General features: G+C 43.5%; 1 protein-coding gene across 1 annotated transcript in view; it reads right to left on the bottom strand.

The window, feature by feature from the left end:
* LOC112071524 (centrosomal protein of 170 kDa-like) overlaps positions 1–7,728 on the bottom strand; it is a 92,136-nt gene extending 84,408 nt beyond the window's left edge. Inside the window, exon 1 of the mRNA XM_024138968.2 lies at positions 7,562–7,728. The gene's annotated coding sequence lies outside the window, so the exon portion shown is untranslated. The remainder of the gene's footprint in view (positions 1–7,561) is intronic.
* Positions 7,729–8,626: the final 898 nt, after the last annotated feature.

The raw sequence follows: 8,626 nt of genomic DNA on the forward strand, positions 1-8,626 counted from the left end.
GAGGGGCGTGTTGCTGCCCTCATGCTGACTGTCTGTGATGACTTCATGCTGACTGTCTGTATGACTCATGCTGACTGTCTGTACGACTCATGCTGACTGTCTGTAGACTCATGCTGACTGTCTGTATGACTCATGCTGCTACTGTCTGTACGACTCATGCTGACTGTCTGTACGACTCATGCTGATTCTGTACGACTCATGCTGCTTACTGTCTGACTCATGCTGACTGTCTAGCTTTGACTCATGCTGACTGTCTGTATGACTCATGCTGACTGTCTGTAACACGACTCATGCTGACTGTTCGTATGACTCATGCTGACTGTCTGTATGACTCATGCTGACTGTCTGTATGACTCATGCTGACTGTCTGTTAGACTCATGCTGACTGTCTGTAGACTCATGCTGACTGTCTGTATGACCATGCTGACTGTCTGTATGACTCATGCTGACTGTCTGTACGACTCATGCGACTGTCTATGACTCTGCTGACTGTCATGAGACTCATGACTGTGCTGTCATGCTGATCTGTATGGAGACAATTCACTTTGAAGTTTGTACCAGACTACTTTTCCTGTGCTCATACATGAAAAACATATTTGATGTGTCACTCACTACCTAACCACAATGTGCCACTATGCCAACTGCTCACATAATAGTATTTGTATTGCCATCCTTTAATCAGCATATCCTTATATGATCTCAGTTAGACTATGGATCCGTATAACATGGTTTATTCATAAATGCAATAATTATTATTTGGTGACAGAACAAAATAACTATCACAAAGGACTCAGCACTTACATGGCTGTCTAGGTGAGAGTTCTAGGTGAGCTATGTCTAGGTGAGATTGTCTAGGTGAGATATGTCTAGTGAGATATGTCTAGGTGAGATAGGTCTAGGTGAGCTACGTTTAGGTGAGCTAACGTCTAGGTGAGCTACGTCTAGGTGAGCTATGTCTAGGTGAGATATGTCTAGGTGAGCTATTGTCTAGGTGAGCTATGTTCTAGGTGAGCTACGTCTAGGTGAGAGCTACGTCTAGGTGACTACGTCTAGGTGACATGTCTAGGTGAGCTACGTCTAGGTGACGTAGCTACGTCTGGTGAGGCTACGTCTAGTGAGCTACGTCTAGGTGAGCTATGTCTAGGTGAGCTATGTCTAGTGAGCTATGTCTAGGTGAGATATGTCTAGGTGAGCTAGTCTAGGTGAGCTACGTCTAGGTGAGCTACGTCTAGGTGACTACGTCTAGGTGGCTACGTCTAGGTGAGATATGTCTAGGTGAGGTACGTCTAGTGAGGTAGCGTCTAGGTGAGGTCCGTCTAGGTGAGCTATGTCTAGGTGAGCACGTCTAGTGAGCTACGTCTAGGTGAGCTACGTCTAGGTGAGCTACGTCTAGTGAGCTATGTCTAGGTAGCTACGTCTAGGTGAGCTACGTCTAGGTGAGATATGTCTAGGTGAGGTACGTCAGGTGAGGTACGTCATGGTGACTAGTCTAGGTGAGCTACGTCTAGGTGGCTACGTCTAGGGATGGAGCTACGTCTAGGTGAGCTACGTCTAGGTGAGCTACGTCTAGGAGGATACGTCTAGGTGAGCTACGTCTAGGTGAGCTACGTCTAGGTGAGCTATGTCTAGGTGAGCTATGTACTAGGTGAACTATGTCTAGGTGAGCTAGTCTAGGTGAGCAATGTCTAGGTGAGCTACGTCATGTGCTAGGGAGCTATCTAGGTGAGCTACTCTAGTGAGCTTAGTCTAGTGAGCTACGTCTAGGTGAGCTAGTCTAGACGTGAGCTGCTAGGTGAGCTATGTCTAGGTGAGCTACGTCTAGGTGAGCTACTCTAGGTGAGCTACGTCTAGTGAGCTACGTCTCTAGGTGAGCTACGTCTAGTGAGCTATGTCTAGGTGAGCTATGTCTAGGTGAGATATCGTCTAGGTGAGCTACGTCTAGGTGAGCTACGTCTAGGTGAGCTACGTCTAGGTGAGCTACTCTAGGTGAGATATGTCTAGGTGAGGTACGTCTAGTGAGTACGTCTAGGTGAGGTACGTCTAGGTGAGCTATGTCTAGGTAGAGCTACGTCTAGGTGAGCGTACGTTCTAGGGAGCTACGTCTAGGTGAGCTACGTCTAGGTGAGCTATGTCTAGGTGAGCACGTCTATGTGAGCTATGTCTAGGTGAGAACGTCTAGGTGAGGTACGTCTAGGTGAGTACGTCTAGGTGAGCTACGTCTAGGTGAGCTACGTCTAGTGAGCTACGTCTGGTGAGCTACGTCTAGGTGAGCTACGTCTAGGTAGCTACGTCTAGGTGAGACGTCTAGGTGAGCTACGTCTAGGTGAGCTACGTCTAGGTGAGCTATGTCTAGGTGAGCTATGTCTAGGTAGATATGTTCTAGGTGAGTATGTCTAGGTGAGTACTCTATAGTTTTCTAGGTGAAATATGTCTAGGTGAGCTACGTTCTAGTGGAGGCTACGCTTAGGTGAGCTACGTCTAGGTGACTACGTCTAGGTGAGATACGTCTAGGTGAGCTACGTCTAGGTGAGCTACGTCTAGGTGAGCTACGTCTAGTGAGCTACGTCTAGGTGAGCTACGTCTAGGAGAGTACGTCTAGAGAGATACGTCTAGGAGAGTACGTCTAGGAGAGATACGTCTAGGAGAGATACGTCTAGGTGAGATACGTCTAGGTGAGATACGTCTAGGTGAGATACGTCTAGGTGAGATACGTCTAGGTGAGATAGGGCTAGGTGAGATAGGGCTAGGTGAGATAGGGCTAGGTGAGATAGGGCTAGGTGAGGTACGTCTAGGTGAGGTACGTCTAGGTGAGATAGGGCTAGGTGAGATAGGGCTAGGTGAGGTACGTCTAGGAGAGGTACGTCTAGGAGAGGTACGTCTAGGTGAGGTACGTCTAGGTGAGATAGGTCTAGGTGAGATAGGGCTAGGTGAGATAGGGCTAGGTGAGATAGGGCTAGGTGAGATAGGGCTAGGTGAGATAGGGCTAGGTGAGATACGTCTAGGAGAGGTACGTCTAGGTGAGATAAGCAATCTCATCCATTTTTGTTTCATTCAAGAGCCCCCAGGATAGGCTAAGATAGGCTGACTACAAAGTTGAACAATAGCTAACAGTCTCCCTTTGTTAGTGAACCATGTTGCTGGGTGCTACAGTATGGGGACAGGAAACCTTATAGGGAGAATTGCTATGGAAAACAAGCTCTACAGACCAACTCTGTTTGACCAAATTAGCTCAAAGAGCCCCTATCTTTTCCTTGTAGACAGCACATAGACAGCACATAGACAGCACCTAGACAGCATCCAGACAGCATCCAGACAGCACCCAGACAGCCCCCAGGCAGCACCCACACAGCACCCAGACAGAACCCACACAGAACCCACACAGCACCCACACAGCACCCAGACAGCGCTTAGACAGCACCCAGACAGCACATAGACATCACCAAGACAGCACCTAGACAGCATCCAGACAGCTCATCTATCACCTGAGCAGCTTGTGAGAAAAACCAAACTGTGCAATAATCCTGCATCTTAAACTGAGCCTGATTGTCATCAGTATGTAAACCCTTATTTAATACACATGCTCATTGACCTTAATTATCCATATGACCTACATATGGAAATACATGCTGGGCGTACTGTATGTTTACTCAGATAGGCTTCACCGTATAGACTGTAATTGATGCCTGTAATACTATTGATATTAAAATGTCTTACAGTACATGTTTTAAGTGCAGCATGGCATAATTGTTTACATTAAAAATAGCAATGAAAACTTATATTCAAGTGAATCCCGATTGGGCATCCATTCACATCCATTCACATCAAACAATAGATTACAATCCTTTTACAACGTCATTGATAGATGTTCATAGAAATCCCTAATTCAACTGTTTAACATAACATACTGCCTCAAGTAGCGGTAGCCTACTGAAAAGCAGCATGGAAAAATGACCAGCTATGAACAATAAGGTATATATTATTATTATTATTATTATTATTAATCATAGTATTATAATAAGCTATATTGATATAGGTCACTGGTGATTTAGCACACATGCAACAATGTCATGATGGATATAATCATAACATTCTCTAGGGATATGGGGAACCTGCACTAATGGTGACCCTACTGGCTGGTGCCAGACATAAGGATGTGGACATCAATAGATGACATGGGACACTGAATTCATTGGTCACAGGCATGCACCATCTAGGATCTGGTCCATTAGCAGTGAAAGGAGGCTACATTACTCCAGACACAAAAATACATGTTTATTTTAGAAAAACATGATGCATAAGCAGAAAAGTGTATGTTAAGCTCATACAGGTTATTATAGAGGGTTCGCGCCCAGGCTCTGTCGCAGCTGGCCGCAACCGGGAGATCCGTGGGGCGACGCACAATTGGCATAGCGTCGTCCGGGTTAGGGAGGGTTTGGCCGGTAGGGAGGGTTTGGCCGGTAGGGATATCCTTGTCTCAGTATGTAAAAAAAATAAAAAATAAAAAAATAAATACATGTAATAAAATGTATGCACTCTACTGTAAGTCGCTCTGGATAAGAGCGTCTGCTAAATGACTAAAATGTAAATAGAGCAAGTAAAGCAAATGTTTGATTCAGTAAATACACTGACCACAGCCTGTGAAGCTAAAACATTAGCTCCACCTTGCTCGGCTCTGGCCTTACTAGTGACATTAGCACTTAACTAGGCATTCCAAGTTAACTATGACACCACCTCTAATGTTGTACAGAGATGGCCTTCCTATTTTCACAGGACAATAAAAATAGCCAGGTCACTCACACAGAAACAGAGACTGGCACGTGGAAAGATATCATCCATACTGGCAAAGATAATAGGCCAATGTCACACCCCAAAACGGATGTGAAGTTGATTGCATGTAGTTTGAGACACTTATTCTACATGTGGAAAAAGTGGACGTTATTGTTCTATAACATGGCTGATGAAATAGATGCAACTAGCCTACCCATGGTATAACTACAATTATAAACTGGTGGTTTGAGCCCTGAATGCTGATTGGCTGACAGCCGTGGTATATCAGACTGTATACCACCGGTATGACAAATAATTTATTTTTACTGCTCTAATTCCGGTCTATAATAGCAATAAGGCACCGCGGGGTTTGTGGTATATTGCCAATATACCACGACTAAGGGCTGTATCCAGGCACTCCGAGTTGCGTCGTGCATTAGAACAGCCCTTAGGCGTGATATTGGCCATATACCACACCCCCTTGGGCCTTATTGCTTAATTATCCTTATCCTTGAAAACAAGAGCCCATTATTCGTTCAGGCAATTAACCCATAAACCTCTAGTAAAACAGACCTGGTGGAAGCTTCAGTTATATTCTTAGTGTGTATAACAACACTATTATAACAACACTATTATAACAACACTGAAAAGGGAACTGGCCTCATGGCAGTGTCTAAGGCAGAGTGAAGTAGGAGGGTCTCATGAACAACATAGAAAATGCTGTAGTAAAGTGAACTCATTTCCCAAGCTTCCTCTTGGCTGTTAAGAAACAATGGCAGGGCCGGACAACAAAGTCCTCAAACATAAAAAATGAAGATATTCTTGAAGAAAACAACCTTGTTGTTACCAGGAGGTCATTGAGACTAGACTCCAAAAAGAGCTTCATGAGTGGCATGAGGACCTTGATAATAATTTACAGTATACTCTAAAATTGATGCAGAACTATATTTAAAGTACTCTAACTAAAGCATGGTAAAAATGGGTCAGTACTTAGGCGTAGGCTACTTCAGTGTGCTGCCTGTCCAGTCATCCAATGAGTCGGACACAGCTGCCTACAGCCAGTGGTTACAGTTGGAGGAGTGCTGGCTATGATTATCAGTGGCACAGGTCCAACACTTGAATTCCTGCAGGAGGAGACAACGATTCAAAAGCAGATGGTCACTGTCCCACTCTCAAAGAATACCAGTCTGTTTCACACTGTCCCGCTCTCAAAGAATACCAGTCTGTTTCACACTGTCCCACTCTCAAAGAATACCAGGTCTGTTTCACAATGTCCGCTCTCAAAGAATACCAGTCTGTTTCACAATGTCCCGCTCTCAAAGAATACCAGTCTGTTTCACACTGTCCCGCTCTCAAAGAATACCAGTCTGTTTCACACTGTCCCGCTCTCAAAAGAATACCAGTCTGTTTCACAATGTCCCGCTCTCAAAGAATACCAGTCTGTTTCACACTGTCCCGCTCTCAAAGAATACCAGTCTGTTTCATAATGTCCCGCTCTCAAAGAATACCAGTCTGTTTCACACAGACAAATGGCTGTTTAATGCAGGAGCTGTACCAGAAGTTCTGTGTAGCTTTAATAAATCGGTTTAAGGTTCTAGCTATTGTAAGACAATCAATTTGTCTGACTATTGTGTTTCTAAAATGTTTATATAGTATTATTTCACAGACCACCGCCTGCCTGATTCACATTAGTTGATCACTTTTCATGAGCATAATGGACAAAGCAGAATCTCGAGCTTTTCTGATAAAAAAAGAGAGAGCTCTAATCGAAACACCCCTCTAATTCATGGGAGTTTGACATTAGGTGACGTCTTGAAAGAGGTTCGAGATTGTCTCATGGAGAGGACTATGCATTCCCAACTAAACCAAAAATATCAAATTATTCAGATGCATTGGCAGCACTTTTTAAGTTGAAGTCTTGTGTGGTGAGAAAACCTATATATTACACAAAGAGAGCCGATGTGAAGTAAACCAGGTCAATGAGGCAAGCTGTCTGGCTTCAAAATAAAGCCCCACACTACAGAACACACAGGGGCTTCATCTCTGGAAAGAAACGACTGACCGAAAAGAAAGGCAAATACGCAGAAAAATCCTCTGATATTACAAATAGACGAACCAATCAGCTGAAAGCCCCGGCCCGTAACCTCCACTGATTAACTGGGAACAACAGGACATTTCGATTCCCGACCCGTCCAGTACTGCCTAGCCTGAGCATAGCCTGGTTGGCTAAAGCTAAAGGCAAGCATTAGACTATCACATTGTATCAACTAAAGGAAATGTAGCAAATAATCAAACACTACAGTAGCTACAGGTCAGCGTTATCTTCTCAGATACACAGTAGCCGATTACATGGCAAGGGAGATTTGCAACAATGCAGCAAGCCCACAAAAGCTGGAGAAGTGGCCATGTATGCAGCATGACAATACACTGCAACCAGCCTAACCAGTCTCACTACTCTCTCTACATAACGTTAGCCAATAAAACATCAGCCTTTATAGGCTAATCCTTCTACACAGCCCCATTGTGAATTTTGAGTTGTATAATTTAAGACTTTCATCTGTTATTTCATAAATCACATATATGCCCTGGAATGAAAACGTAGCCAATTGTATCATGGTTCCAGTTACATTGTCAGAAAGTAGGCCTAAAAACAGAAAAGATGGAGTGGGAATTCCAAGAACTGCATTTATTTATTCATTTGTACAGTTGGTTTACTTGGAAGCAATATAACATTCTCTCCAAGACAATCATACAGCTGTGGAAAACGTTTTATTGTCTTGCATTTCTCACTTACCTTTTATTTACTGCTCTATTTCGCTGGCTTTTATGGTGGAGGCTTGCAATATCCAATGGAACTGTACACTGATCTCGGTGCCCAGACCTAGTAGCCTATGTACGTTGGTCTTCTCTCAGTTGCTCAGCAATAACGTTTTTCCTTACAAATAGCAGTTTCCTACATCCTCCACGAGTCGCCAGCGTCTGCAGTTCCAGCTCGACCCGGTGGGCGTGTTTTCCAGATTGATTGGCTAATACAATAAATGCAACTATCAAAAACAAAGATGTTCAACAATTTTGTTACATTCTGCTAATAAATTCAATACATATGTATTAGTGTACATTGTTTTGGCCGAATAAAAGCTATTGTTTGTGATTGTGAAGACTGATCTCGCGATCATTACATTCAGATAGACCTACTAACGCGATATTGTGGTTGTAGTTTTATTTTAAACAGTTCAACAAAAGTTGAGTATCATCTAAAACTACAAGTTCCAAGGCCCATTGCTTGGTTCAAGGAAGTATTTGGAAACCTGCTTGATTCAACGGTTGACAGCTGAGTTGAAGCTAGACATACATCATCTCTGCTGATATCTACATGGTAGCAACATTTTTGGTCTGACTTATTTTGTATGTGTAACTTAGCTAGCTAAATACATCAAGGACACACATATAGATACGTTCACACGTTATCCACGAAGCCACCGTTCGATTCTGTTGAGCCTAGGAGGAAGAAGAGTTGGGAGCGTATCAAAATAAACTGAAGAGGTAACGTTAGGCTAGCTAGCTAAAGATGAGGGTTAACATTTTGGGCTATAACTAACTTTAGCTAGCTGGTCTTTTTGTTGTATTTGTGGTTGACATTAGCCATAGGCCTAGCTACTTCAGGTGTTGCAAGAGCTTGCTAAATATGAAAACATCCCCAAATGTACTCTAGCCTGTCTCTTCAAAATATAGATACAATGTAATTTGCTTGTTATTGAGCCGTGCAAATACACAGTCATATCTGTTGCACAGTAAACCTTTCAACATGATGATTTGACCTCGAAAGAGAGCCAATCGCAGCATCCAGCAGCTCAGATGC

This window comes from Salvelinus sp. IW2-2015, unplaced genomic scaffold (genome assembly GCF_002910315.2).
Source record: "Salvelinus sp. IW2-2015 unplaced genomic scaffold, ASM291031v2 Un_scaffold1631, whole genome shotgun sequence".
NCBI classification, from domain to species: Eukaryota; Metazoa; Chordata; class Actinopteri; order Salmoniformes; family Salmonidae; genus Salvelinus; species Salvelinus sp. IW2-2015.